The following is a 16,181-nucleotide window of genomic DNA, read 5'->3' on the forward strand; positions in this document are numbered from 1 at the left end:
CCCCCATACACCCCAATATCCCAGAACCCCAAAATGACTGTCCAATGTATATGTACCGTATGAATGAGCTTTAGACCAGCACACCCCAATGTATACATGCTCAATACCGATGGCCCCAAATCCTGGGACCCCAGAAAGACTGCCCAAACCCCTATAGGTACCCATATACTGTAGACAAAAAGTAAAAAAAAATTATATATATATATATATATATATATATATATATATATATACATATATTTTATTCTTTTTTTTTTTTTTTTTAGTATGTGTGTATGTATGAGTGTGTGTAATATATATATATGTTTTTCGCCGGCGCCAATTTACTGGCGTGAGAACCAGCAGAAAAATCCCTTACCCCAGGTTCATGTCTATGCGTCTTCCGCAGCGTTTTGCAGAAACACAATACAGTCCATTTCACATGATTTCCTATGGGACACGTTCACATCTCCGCGTTTTCACCCGGTGTGTTATTTTGGAAAGGGTCGGGGACTTTTATAAAAAAAAAAAAACACACACAAAAAGTTGCATTTTTAGTTCTATAAACTTCAATGGAAATGCTGCAGAAAAGCATGTAGTGCATTTTTGCTGCATCTTTGGCATTTTAAATCTACCTAGCAACAAGGAAAAAAAAAAATGAAGAAAGAAAGTTCAAAGCGCAGCAAAACTGCGGGTGCAAAAAAGCAAAATGCAATGCAGAAACGGCTCAAACACAACCTGCATAGATGTGAGGAAAAAAAAAAACAAAAAAAAACAAAAAGTTGCATTTTTAGTTCTATAGACTTCAATGGAAATGCTGCAAAAAAGCATGTAGTGCGTTTTTGATGCATTGTGTTTAAATCTGCCTAGCAAGAAAAAAAAAAAAAAAACGTCAAAAATGCGGGTGCAAGAATGCAAAACGCAATGTAGAAACGGCTCTAACACTGTAAACCTAGCCTTAATCAGTAAATCGACCTCACTGGAGTTTTTGTTTTCTTTGACTTTAAAAAAATATAAGGCTGCATCCATGCTACATCATTTACGAAATGTGCGAAAACGCATGTCACATTGAATGCCACCTCAAAATGCGGCAAAACGCAAATAAAAAAAAAAAAAAAGGTATATGCGCTCTTTGTGCCGTTCATACGCTGGCCCATACAAATGAATGGGCTTCCCTACGCGCCTTAACATACGCATGGCGTGATTTTTGTACATTTTCACGAAAGCGCTGTAAAGTGAGCCTTGGGACTTACTCCAAATACTCGATTTTCTGTGGCCACCCCAATGAACACCCCCCCCCCCCCCAATGAGAGCAGGAAAGTGTCAGATCCTCAGCACCAATATAGATAATTATAGCCGACCTTCAGAAAGGTGGTCTATTAACCCCTTGTGTGCCACACAGGCAGCTGCAGCTGTCCCCATCACTCCTCTGGGGTGTCATTGCCGGATGTGGGGGTCACCTCTAGGCCCGCTCCACTCTTCCCACAAGCGCTCATAGACCAGGCCAATGTACCAAATCCTGCCTGCAGGGAGAAAACTCACAAAAACACATGCAAGAAAAAAAAAAAGTGTCTTGTGTTGCTTTAAATCGAAACAACGCATTAAATGCGCACCAAAAATGCATTATGAGCTTCGGTGAAAACATGCGCGCATTTTCTGACATGATGACGTCAACGGACCATCTAGGTTCAGACCTTCGTGTTTCCAAGGGCATTTTAACATGCGTTGAAGTGCACTTTCATGCGTTCTGAACTTTTTGAATAACAGATAGAAACAGCGCCTCTGGAACTCAAAAAAAAAAAAATGTATATATATATATATATATATATATATATATATATATATATATATATATATAATTATTTAATATATATAAAAAATTAAAAAATAAAAAAATCACCCAACACCAGAGTATGAACACTTCCCTGAAGCCGCCTCCTCCGGCGTCGCACACCTGTCACCTGACTCTGCAGGAATTCGGACCATGAGCCTCTGGGGGAAATTTTGGGATAGCAAAGTATTTCATAACAACCAATGAGACGACACTTTCCTGGTCTAACCTGCACTAAACGCAGAGCGGGTGGAATCTGGTTGGTTGGAGTCAGCGATGTGCGATCTCTTGTGCTGGAAGCGATATGAATGATTACTACAAATCTCAATTTAAAAAAAAAAAAAGTTCTAATCCTACACCCACAGTTGATCCAGAGGAAGGCAAAAAAAATGCATGTGAAGGGTGTTGGTGCGCCATGCATGGGACTGAACACGCCTGCAGGATATCTGTTACTGAGCACACCAATGTGCATTACGGTGAACTGTCAAATACATGCACTTTTTTTTTTTTGCGAAGGCACCACATGTGCATTGGGGGCTGCGTTGGTGCAACATGCTGCTTCTCAATGACTTGTACCGCGCGTTGGTGCAACATGCTGCTTCTCAATGACTTGTACCGCGCGTTGGTGCAACGCGCTGCTTCTCAGTGACTTGTACCCCGCGTTGGTGCAACATGCTGCTTCTCAATGACTTGTACCGCGCGTTGGTGCAACATGCTGCTTCTCAATTACTTGTACCGCGCGTTGGTGCAACGCGCTGCTTCTCAGTGACTTGTACCCCGCGTTGGTGCAACATGCTGCTTCTCAATGACTTGTACCGCGCGTTGGTGCAACATGCTGCTTCTCAATGACTTGTACCGCGCGTTGGTGCAACGCGCTGCTTCTCAATGACTTGTACCGCGCGTTGGTGCAACATGCTGCTTCTCAATGACTTGTACCGCGCGTTGGTGCAACGCGCTGCTTCTCAGTGACTTGTACCCCGCGTTGGTGCAACATGCTGCTTCTCAATGACTTGTACCGCGCGTTGGTGCAACATGCTGCTTCTCAATGACTTGTACCGCGCGTTGGTGCAACGCGCTGCTTCTCAATGACTTGTACCGCGCGTTGGTGCAACGCGCTGCTTCTCAGTGACTTGTACCCCGCGTTGGTGCAACATGCTGCTTCTCAGTGACTTGTACCGCGTGTTGGTGCAACATGCTGCTTCTCAATGACTTGTACCCCGCGTCGGTGCAACATGCTGCTTCTCAATGACCTGTACCCCGAGGCCCTCAAAGTGCCGTAGTAACAAATCTGGGACAATGGCAGTAAAAATGCTATCCACTCAAACATTTTTATTTTTTTTTAATTCGAACTTTGGAAATGTGTCAACGACATATCAATGCACCGAGGAAGCGCACAATCATGCAGGACAACTAGCTGCAGGAAAAAAATAAAAATAAATAAAGAAGGGCGCACCTCTACGCATCTTGCAGAGATGTACATGGGCCCTGGGTGTAATGGCGCATATTACCCCAAACAGATGATGTGCGCAGGCCGTGCGCTACCAACGTGGTTTAACCTGCGTTATGTCGAGCTTAAGGGCCGATTCACACTACAGAAACGCAGGCTGGATGTATTCCAGATGCGTTTTTGATGTGTTCCAATGCTGTTAGATTGTAAGCTCCCAGGATCAGGGCCCTCCTAACCCTCTTGTATTGCTGTATTGTCTCCCGTTATATTCTAAAGCGCTGAGCAAACTGTTGGCGCCATAAATCCTGTATAATAATAATAATAATAATAATAAATATATATCCTGTATAATAATAATAATAATAATAAATATATATCCTGTATAATAATAATAATAATAAATGTAAATCCTGAATAATAATAATAATAATAATAATGATAATGTTTATAAATCCTGTATAATAATAATAATGTATGTAAATCCTGAATAATAATAATGTATATAAATCCTGAATAATAATAATAATAATAATAATGTATGTAAATCCTGAATAATAATAATGTATATAAATCCTGAATAATAATAATAATAATAATAATAATAATGTTTATAAATCCTGTATAATAATAATAATAATGTTGTACATAAATCCTGTATAATAATAATATTGTATGTAAATCCTGTATAATAATAATAATAATAATGTATATAAATCCTGTATAATAATAATAATATTGTATATAAATCCTGTATAATAATAATAATAATAATGTATATAAATCCTGAATAATAATAATATATATAAATCCTTTATAATAGTAATAATGTATATAAATCCTGTATAATAATAATAATAATAATAATAATAATAATAATAATGTATACAAATCCTGTATAATAATAATAATAATAATAATAATGTATACAAATCCTGTATAATAATAATAATAATAATAATGTATACAAATCCTGTATATTATTATTATACAGGATTTATATACAATATTATTATTATTATTATTCAGGATTTATTATTATTCAGGATTTATATACATTATTATTATTATTCAGGATTTATATACATTATTATAATACAGGATTTATATACATTATTATTATTATAATACAGGATTTATATACATTATTATTATTATAATACAGGATTTATATACATTATTATTATTATTCAGGATTTATATACATTATTATTATACAGGATTTATATACATTATTATTATTTATTATTATTATACAGGATTTGTATACATTATTATTATTATAATACAGGATTTATATACATTATTATTATTATAATACAGGATTTATATACATTATTATTATTATAATACAGGATTTATATACATTATTATTATTATAATACAGGATTTATATACATTATTATTATTATACAGGATTTATATACAATATTATTATTATTAATGTATATAAATCCTGTATTATAATAATAATAATGTATACAAATCCTGTATAATAATAATAAATAATAATAATGTATATAAATCCTGTATAATAATAATGTATATAAATCCTGAATAATAATAATAATGTATATAAATCCTGAATAATAATAAATCCTGAATAATAATAATAATAATAATAATAATAAATATAAATCCTGAATAATAATAATAAATATAAATCCTGAATAATAATAAATATAAATCCTGAATAATAATAATAAATATAAATCCTGAATAATAATAATAAATATAAATCCTGAATAATAATAATAAATATAAATCCTGAATAATAATAAGTATTCCAGTTCATTTTTTCCCCTCTCTTTTTCTTCAATTCAAATAGGGACATGTTTGTTTTTGGTGCGTTTCACTGCGTTCCAGTACAGTTCTGTGCAGAAAAAAAAAAAATGCAGCCCGTTCTACTTTTTTTTTTTCTGGAACCAGAACTGCAAGCGCTGATGTGAACTCTGACACCGACAACCATATCACCTACTTTGTGCCTTTTGGATGCAGAAAAAAAAAAAAAAAAAAAAAAAAAAAAAAAAAAAACGCATGTAGTGTGAACTGGCCCTTCATGTTTAAAATAAATAGGCTGCCACCGCATCTCAACGTACAGAATCAGGCCCAGTAACACAATCGACGTGCATTGTGGCGTCCTGCGATGCAGATACATGGCCTGCAGTGTGTTGGGGTGCCCCAGCGCACTAAGCTGGTGGGAGCGCCGCAATGCAATAATGCAGCTTATGCGTGTAACGGAATGCGTGAAATGGCGCACACCTCCCCACAACACAGAAGCATTAATAGGTCCCAAATGTAGGTGATTCTCAGTATGGGGGGGGGGCATAGAGGACAATGTGCAGAGCAGAGAAGTCTTACATACAGCTGTACAAGACTCCCGGTCTGCTGCTGCCCTCTACAGGAACAACACCGGCATTTCATCTACAAACTTAGTGGCCAGAAGAATGGAAACTCTGGAAAAGTTTTCAAAGCCCAACTCCAGCCAAAATATTCCCTCCAGTGAAGGTCGAGTTTACTAAGATTTAATCGGTTTAAAAACAAAAACAAAAAAAACAAACAGAAACCAAGCAAAAAAACAAAACCCAAAACCACACAAAAAACACAAGAAAAAAAAAAACAAAAAAACACAACAAACCCAAACAAAAAAACACAAAGAAAAAAAGAAAAAAACAAAGAAAAAAAAAACAAACAAACAAAAACAAAAACCAGACAAGAAATTAAAAAAAAAAAAAAAAAACCACCCCCCCCCCACACAGGCTGAAAGTGTCTCCTAGCCCACTCCATCCAAAATTGAAACATTTTGCCTAGAACTGCATTATTATTTTTGCCTTTTAGTGCATTAGAACCTTCAATGCTCCAGTCTCTTTATGAATCTAAAAAAGGAAAAAAAAAAAAAAAATGAATGCAAAAGGAGTTCTGAAAATTCTGCCCATTTTCCTGCCAGGACTTTTCGCTGGTTTTTTTTTTCCATCAAAACCATCACCAATAAATTTGCTCCGCCCTAAACCTGGAAATATCCATTATTTTTGGTGGAAATAGGGAATTTTTCTTGGAGGAAGCACCATTGTTTTTCTAAGGGCCTTTTCACACTGGTGAGTATTTGCAGCACAAAAAAAAACAACAAAAAAACAAAAACACAAAAGAAAACCCCCCACAGCATCACATCTTTGCAGGGAAATAATCATTGGAGGCCAAGTGTGGTCAGTTATTGGAGGTCGCAGCGCCCCCCTATTTTGCAATGGAGGGAAATAATCATTGGAGGCCGAGCGTGGCCAGTTATTGGAGATCGCGGCGCCCCCCCCCAGCCGGCCAAACAAGGCTTCCTGCCTGATCTCCGCACATAAAAGAACGGGCAGCCGGCCTAAATAAAGCTTCCCGCTGGCAGAGATTTACTGGCCGGGCCCTCGGAGAACAGTGTCTTCTTTCACACTGAAATATCACAGTCATCGTAAATCATGCCGCGCCTGGCCCCCGGGGCCTGAGAAAGGGCCACTCGCTCAATGAGGGGCACTCGCTCAATGAGGGGCACTCGCTCAATGGGGCTCCAGTATGTCAGAGACCTTCCAATGACTTGCACCCACAATGAATAACCTGAAGAGGGGGGCGCTGTCCCTGGATGGGCCCCAACGGGCCCCCATAATTCCCCGAACCTCTCCGCTCACCCAGGAAACCTAACTCTAATCCGGCCGGCCATTATCTCCCCCCTGGCCTGGCTCCAGTGACAATCGGCAACCAGAAAAGCCGAAGTTTAAACAGAAACACCGGGGAGAGGTCTCAGCAGAAGGCGAGGGAGGGAGAGACACCGGGGAGAGGTCTGAGCAGAAGGGGAGAGGTCTGAGCAGAAGGGGAGGGAGGGAGAGACACCGGGGAGAGGTCTGAGCAGAAGGGGAGAGGTCTGAGCAGAAGGGGAGGGAGGGAGAGACATCGGGGAGAGGTCTGAGCAGAAGGCGAGGGAGAGACACCGGGGAGAGGTCTGAGCAGAAGGCGAGGGAGGGAGGGTGGGAGCGGCCGGAGTCCCCACCTGCAGCCAAGACACGGGGAGAATTCCCGACCTCCGTGTGTCGGGCCGCGGGGTCGTCTGTCCGCATTGGGACATCAAAGGAACCTACAAGGACCACCAGAGGAGATCTCACATTTACGCGTTTTCTGCACAGCCGGTTTTGGGTTAAAGCCCTTTTAGGGCCTCAAAATGTATTAAATTCGACCTCCAGCCTTCCCTTCAGTCCTGCGCAGTTGCAGCGACTCCTCTGCTGGACTGAAACGGCTTCCTCTGATGTCACTGCACACTGTGAGCTTCTCACCATGTGCATCAGAAGCTGCAGCAAGTCAGATAGAGCTCCACCTCATTTCCTGGCTGGAGGACGTCTAGTATCATCTAGCCCTTTCCTCCCCAGCCTGACTGTCCTTGGCCCACCCCTTTTAATCATGGAGGCTCAGCATCACATGTGGGCGTTACTTATGCAAATACAGCCTGCCTGGGAATGCCCCCTTCTTCAGATTGACACCCACCTATTAAGGAATTTTGATATTTGCGTCCTCCCAAGAGCCAGCCCACTGCTTGCATCAGGACTGAGGAATCCTCAGGGTGGCAGGGTGCTGTGAGGTTTTACTGAAGATACGAACCGCACCCTGTGGACTCCTCTCAGTAGCCATGATCTGCCTGCATTGCATAGAGAAGCGCGCAGAGACCCAGCGATGGCGTCAGAGAGAAGCGCCCGGAGACCCAGTGACGGAGACCCAGTGACCCAGAGAGAAGCGCCCGGAGACCCAGTGACGGAGACCCAGTGACCCAGAGAGAAGCGCCCGGAGACCCAGTGACCCAGAGAGAAGCGCCCGGAGACCCAGTGACCCAGAGAGAAGCGCCCGGAGACCCAGTGACCCAGAGAGAAGCGCCCAGAGAGAAGCGCCCGGAGACCCAGTGACCCAGAGAGAAGCGCCCAGAGAGAAGCGCCCGGAGACCCAGTGACCCAGAGAGAAGCGCCCAGAGAGAAGCGCCCGGAGACCCAGTGACCCAGAGAGAAGCGCCCAGAGAGAAGCGCCCGGAGACCCAGTGACCCAGAGAGAAGCGCCCAGAGAGAAGCGCCCGGAGACCCAGTGACGGAGACCCAGTGACCCAGAGAGAAGCGCCCGGAGACCCAGTGACGGAGACCCAGTGACCCAGAGAGAAGCGCCCGGAGACCCAGTGACGGCACCAGAGAAGCGCCCGGAGACCCAGTGACGGCACCAGAGAAGCGCCCGGAGACCCAGTGACGGCACCAGAGAAGCGCCCGGAGACCCAGTGACGGCACCAGAGAAGCGCCCGGAGACCCAGTGACGGCACCAGAGAAGCGCCCGGAGACCCAGTGACGGCACCAGAGAAGCGCCCGGAGACCCAGTGACGGCACCAGAGAAGCGCCCGGAGACCCAGTGACGGCACCAGAGAAGCGCCCGGGGACCCAGTGACGGCACCAGAGAAGCGCCCGGGGACCCAGTGACGGCACCAGAGAAGCGCACGGGGACCCAGTGACGGCACCAGAAAAGCACGGGGACCCAGTGACGGCACCAGAAAAGCACGGGGACCCAGTGACGGCACCAGAGAAGCACGGGGACCCAGTGATGGCACCAGAGAAGTCTCTTCCACACCCCCAGTTGGAGGAGCGCACTGCATGCCGAGTTGCACGGTTGCACTCGGCATTTTCTGCTCAACACTGGCCTCACCCATTACACTTTTCAGTCCAATGTCAATATTTTTTTTTTTTTTTTTACACTTTTTCATCATTTTCTCCTTTGATACAGACACAACAGGACTCCGCCCTCCTCTGACCCCATACAGAACACTGCGCTTGTGATGGATGCAGCGCTGAGCTGAACGCGGCGTCCTGACAAAGGCGAGACACTCAGACTGTAAAAATATCATTGTTAATAATTGATGAGTCCAATGTCAGGCATGTGTGGTCGGATGGAGTACCCAGCATGCCTTGCAGCTTCACCGTGTGTCCTCTGCAATGCAGCCTCTATATGTCATTCCGCCGTGTGAGCAAATCAGGAGAGAGCAGCGCAAATCTTAAGTAGGCGCACGTGGTGATTACATCATGAGTGCAGATAGGGGTCACCCCAGAACGTGCCGAGATCAAAGAAATAAAGATATAAGGGAGGTGACATCACCGCTCTCCAGATACAAGATATATTATACAGGGAGGTGACATCACCGCTCTCCAGATATAAAATATATTATAGGGGAGGTGACATCACCGCTCTCCAGATATAAAATATATTATAGGGGAGGTGACATCACCGCTCTCCAGATATAAAATATATTATACAGGGGAGGTGACATCACCGCTCTCCATATACAAGATATATTATACAGGGGAGGTGACATCACCGTTCTCCAGATACAAGATATATTATAGGGGAGGTGACATCACCGCACTCCAGATACAAGATATATTATAGGGGAGGTGACATCACCGCCCTCCAGATACAAGATATATTATAGGGGAGGTGACATCACCGCTCTCCATATACAAGATATATTATAGGGGAGGTGACATCACCGCTCTCCATTTATAAGATATATTATACAGGGAGGTGACATCACCGCCCTCCAGATATAAAATATATTATAGGGGAGGTGACATCACCGCCCTCCAGATACAAGATATATTATACAGGGGAGGTGACATCACCGCTCTCCATATACAAGACATATTATACAGGGGAGGTGACATCACCGTTCTCCAGATACAAGATATATTATAGGGGAGGTGACATCACCGCCCTCCATATATAAGATATATTATAAGGGAGGTGACATCACCACCCTCCATATATAAGATATATTATAGGGGAGGTGACATCACTGCTCTCCATATATAAGATATATTATAAGGGAGGTGACATCACCACCCTCCATATATAAGATATATTATAGGGGAGGTGACATCACCGCCCTCCAGATACAAGATATATTATAGGGGAGGTGACATCACCGCTCTCCATATAATAAGATATATTATAGGGGAGGTGACATCACCGCTCTCCATATATAAGATATATTATAGGGGAGGTGACATCACCGCTCTCCATATATAAGATATATTATAGGGGAGGTGACATCACTGCTCTCCATATATAAGATATATTATAGGGAAGTGACATCACCGCCCTCCATATAATAAGATATATTATAGGGGAGGTGACATCACCGCTCTCCATATATAAGATATATTATACAGGGAGGTGACATCACCGCTCTCCAGATACAAGATATATTATAGGGGAGTGACATCACCGCTCTCCATATATAAGATATATTATAGGGAAGTGACATCACCGCTCTCCATATATAAGATATATTATACAGGGAGGTGACATCACCGCTCTCCATATATAAGATATATTATAGGGAAGTGACATCACCGCTCTCCATATATAAGATATATTATAGGGAAGTGACATCACCGCTCTCCAGATATAAGATATATTATAGGGGAGGTGACATCACCGCTCTCTCTATTATACGCTCATCTCTGTACATTGTATATTACATATTATTCTGGGATGGCAGACCCCGCCCACCAGGGATTTGGATCACAGGTGAAATACAACAATAAAAAAGAAATAAAAGGAGCAGCCAGGTGCCTGCCATGGTCAGGTCTGCTGGACAGGAAAACCCCCGACATGCTGGGGTTGGGAGCCAGCAGAGTGCTAGATCCACTACCTTTCAAATAGGAGGTGCCAAGCCAGGTGCAGCAAGAATGTCAGTTAGCAGTGACAGGGAAACAGTTATCAGTCCATCAGAGAGATGATCAGCAGTCAATGGCAGTGAAGCAGAAGACACTCTCCTCTATGTGTGTGATGATGCTGGGGGGGGTCAGCTGCCCCTGTGGAAGGCAGACCGGGCTTTCTGCAGTAGTAGGGCAGCCTTCAGTCACCCACTGAGAGGTCACCAACTGCCAGTCATTGTCCATCCGCAGCTGAACCTCAGGGGTCAGTCAGCCGGTGTGAGCAGTGAGTGTCCCCCCACCATCCAGGGGCCCCTGTGCCCATATGTCTGTGTTGGTCCCCTGCAGGGCTCATTCATCGTACACCCATATGGCCCATAGAAGTGGAATTGTCCGACACAAACATGGGATAATCTCCTGAAAGGACTCACATGTACCCCCAGTATGGAGAACGTCAGACAAATCCCATCCCAGAGCTGGCAGGGTCCAGGTGAGACTCTCTTACCTTGATATATAGCCAACATCTCCCCCCCTTCTCTGTGCCGGTCCCCAGGGACACCAGACAGTCACCTTCACTTCCACTTGCCAGACCCACTCCACTCCCACCATGCAGCGGGAGGAGCCCAGCTTTTATATTTGTGGACTTTGAGTTAATCCGTCTACCTGAGGTTCCTCCAGGAACTGCAGTCTATTGTTCCCAAGAAAGAAAAGGTGAAAACAGCTCACCTGTGCTATATACCCGTATACTGTACCCGGACCCAGCTCACCTGTACTATATACCTGTATACTGTACCCGGACCAAGCTCACCTGTACTATATACCCGTATACTGTGCCTGGACCCAGCTCACCTGTGCTATATACTGTACCCGGACCCAGCTCACCTGTGCTATATACCCGTATACTGTACCCGGACCCAGCTCACCTGTACTATATACCCGTATACTGTGCCTGGACCCAGCTCACCTGTGCTATATACCCGTATACTGTGACCGGACCCAGCTCACCTGTACTATATACCCGTATACTGTGCCTGGACCCAGCTCACCTGTACTATATACCCGTATACTGTACCCGGACCCAGCTCACCTGTACTATATACCCGTATACTGTGCCTGGACCCAGCTCACCTGTGCTATATACCCGTATACTGTGCCTGGACCCAGATCACCTGTACTATATACCCGTATACTGTACCTGGACCCAGCTCACCTGTACTATATACCCGTATACTGTGCCTGGACCCAGCTCACCTGTACTATATACCCGTATACTGTACCTGGACCCAGCTCACCTGTACTATATACCCGTATACTGTGCCTGGACCCAGCTCACCTGTGCTATATACCCGTATACTGTGCCTGGACCCAGCTCACCTGTGCTATATACCCGTATACTGTGCCTGGACCCAGCTCACCTGTGCTATATACCCGTATACTGTGCCTGGACCCAGCTCACCTGTGCTATATACCCGTATACTGTGCCTGGACCCAGCTCACCTGTGCTATATACCCGTATACTGTGCCTGGACCCAGCTCACCTGTACTATATACCCGTATACTGTACCCGGACCCAGCTCACCTGTGCTATATACCCGTATACTGTACCCGGACCCAGCTCACCTGTGCTATATACCCGTATACTGTACCCGGACCCAGCTCACCTGTACTATATACCCGTATACTGTGCCCGGACCCAGCTCACCTGTACTATATACCCGTATACTGTACCCGGACCCAGCTCACCTGTGCTATATACCTGTATACTGTGCCTGGACCCAGCTCACCTGTGCTATATACCCGTATACTGTACCTGGACCCAGCTCACCTGTGCTATATACCCGTATACTGTACCTGGACCCAGCTCACCTGTACTATATACCTGTATACTGTGACCGGACCCAGCTCACCTGTGCTATATACCCGTATACTGTACCCGGACCCAGCTCACCTGTGCTATATACCCGTATACTGTGCCTGGACCCAGCTCACCTGTACTATATACCCGTATACTGTGACCGGACCCAGCTCACCTGTACTATATAGCCGTATACTGTACCTGGACCCAGCTCACCTGTGCTATATACCTGTATACTGTGCCTGGACCCAGCTCACCTGTACTATATACCCGTATACTGTACCCGGACCCAGCTCACCTGTACTATATACCCGTATACTGTGCCTGGACCCAGCTCACCTGTACTATATACCCGTATACTGTGCCTGGACCCAGCTCACCTGTGCTATATACCCGTATACTGTACCTGGACCCAGCTCACCTGTACTATATACCTGTATACTGTACCCGGACCCAGCTCACCTGTACTATATACCCGTATACTGTGCCTGGACCCAGCTCACCTGTGCTATATACCTGTATACTGTACCCAGACCCAGCTCACCTGTGCTATATACCCGTATACTGTGACCGGACCCAGCTCACCTGTGCTATATACCCGTATACTGTACCCAGGACCCAGCTCACCTGTGCTATATACCCGTATACTGTGACCGGACCCAGCTCACCTGTGCTATATACCCGTATACTGTGACCGGACCCAGCTCACCTGTGCTATATACCCGTATACTGTGACCGGACCCAGCTCACCTGTACTATATACCCGTATACTGTGCCTGGACCCAGCTCACCTGTGCTATATACCCGTATACTGTACCCGGACCCAGCTCACCTGTGCTATATACCTGTATACTGTACCCGGACCCAGCTCACCTGTACTATATACCCGTATACTGTACCCGGACCCAGCTCACCTGTACTATATACCCGTATACTGTACCCGGACCCAGCTCACCTGTACTATATACCCGTATACTGTGCCCGGACCCAGCTCACCTGTGCTATATACCCGTATACTGTACCCGGACCCAGCTCACCTGTGCTATATACCCGTATACTGTGCCCGGACCCAGCTCACCTGTGCTATATACCTGTATACTGTACCCAGACCCAGCTCACCTGTACTATATACCCGTATACTGTGACCGGACCCAGCTCACCTGTGCTATATACCCGTATACTGTGACCGGACCCAGCTCACCTGTACAATCTGGACCCAACACCTCACCTGTACCCCATCCTGACACCTGGACCCAACACCTCACCTGTACTATATGCCCTCACCTGCATACCATAGTGAAGCTTAAACAACATACATGTACAATGTGCCCGGGACCAAGACAACACCCCACCTGCATGTTGTGCTAGGACAAAATCAGACAGCTGTCGGACCCCCTCCCCCCCGTCCCCAAACACACTGCAACCAATCTGCCATACGGACATCACGATTCCTGTGATAAGAGGAAGATTAACTCAACACAACGAAAATAAAACCCGAGGCAACAGAACTTTCCTACAGCTGTCAGAACTTCGCCTGCATCTGATATTCCTCATAAATCTCACATTTCAGGCTCATTGCCGATCGGAAGTAATCAAACTTCTTCATAAATACTTTGTGTGCCAGGAGCAGCAACCAGAGATCCTCAGCTGAACTGTGATTGGCTGCTCTTCACGCGAGCAAATAGTGAGCATACAAACTGATGTATTAATTATAAATCTAGCATGTGTGTAATATATATATATATCTATCAAACTGATTGGTGAAGAGGGAGATCAATGTACTGCAATCACTCTGCTCAACAGGAATGGAGAATATGAATCGTCCACATTGGCATTGCTGGTGCTGAGGTCCTGTAGGGTCCCCCGATCATCCGTATAACGCCGAACCTACACTGGCAACACAAACTGCACCTCTATACCCCCCCCCCCCATCACACTGCACCTCTATAACCCCCCCCCCATCACACTGCACCTCTATACCCCCCCCCCCATCACACTGCACCTCTATACCCCCCCCCCCATCACACTGCACCTCTATACCCCCCCCCCCATCACACTGCACCTCTATACCCCCCCCCCCATCACACTGCACCTCTATACCCCCCCCCATCACACTGCACCTCTATACCCCCCCCCATCACACTGCACCTCTATACCCCCCCATCACACTGCACCTCTATACCCCCCCCCATCACACTGCACCTCTATACCCCCCCCCCCCATCACACTGCACCTCTATACCCCCCCCCCATCACACTGCACCTCTATACCCCCCCCCCCCATCACACTGCACCTCTATACCCCCCCCCCATCACACTGCACCTCTATACCCCCCCCTACCCCCCCCCATCACACTGCACCTCTATACCCCCCCCATCACACTGCACCTCTATACCCCCACACTGCACCTCTAATCACACTGCACCTCTATACCCCCCCATCACACTGCACCTCTATACCCCCCCACACTGCACCTCTATACCCCCCCACACTGCACCTCTATACCCCATCACACTGCACCTCTATACCCCCCCCCCCATCACACTGCACCTCTATACCCCCCCATCACACTGCACCTCTATACCCCCCCCATCACACTGCACCTCTATACCCCCCCCCATCACACTGCACCTCTATACCCCCCCCCCATCACACTGCACCTCTATACCCCCCCCCCATCACACTGCACCTCTATACCCCCCCCCCCCATCACACTGCACCTCTATACCCCCCCCCCATCACACTGCACCTCTATACCCCCCCATCACACTGCACCTCTATACCCCCCCCATCACACTGCACCTCTATACCCCCCCCATCACACTGCACCTCTATACCCCCCCCCATCACACTGCACCTCTATACCCCCCCCATCACACTGCACCTCTATACCCCCCCCATCACACTGCACCTCTATACCCCCCCCATCACACTGCACCTCTATACCCCCCCCCCATCACACTGCACCTCTATACCCCCCCCCCATCACACTGCACCTCTATACCCCCCCCCATCACACTGCACCTCTATACCCCCCCCCCATCACACTGCACCTCTATACCCCCCCCATCACACTGCACCTCTATACCCCCCCCATCACACTGCACCTCTATACCCCCCCATCACACTGCACCTCTATACCCCCCCCCCCATCACACTGCACCTCTATACCCCCCCCCCCATCACACTGCACCTCTATACCCCCCCCCCCATCACACTGCACCTCTATACCCCCCCCCCATCACACTGCACCTCTATACCCCCCCCCATCACACTGCACCTCTATACCCCCCCCCCATCACACTGCACCTCTATACCCCCCCCCATCACACTGCACCTCTATACCCCCCCCCATCACACTGC

Source organism: Staurois parvus, unplaced genomic scaffold, assembly GCF_062004578.1.
Source record: "Staurois parvus isolate SC_StPar_1 unplaced genomic scaffold, SC_StPar_1.0 ptg001474l, whole genome shotgun sequence".
NCBI lineage: Eukaryota > Metazoa > Chordata > Amphibia > Anura > Ranidae > Staurois > Staurois parvus.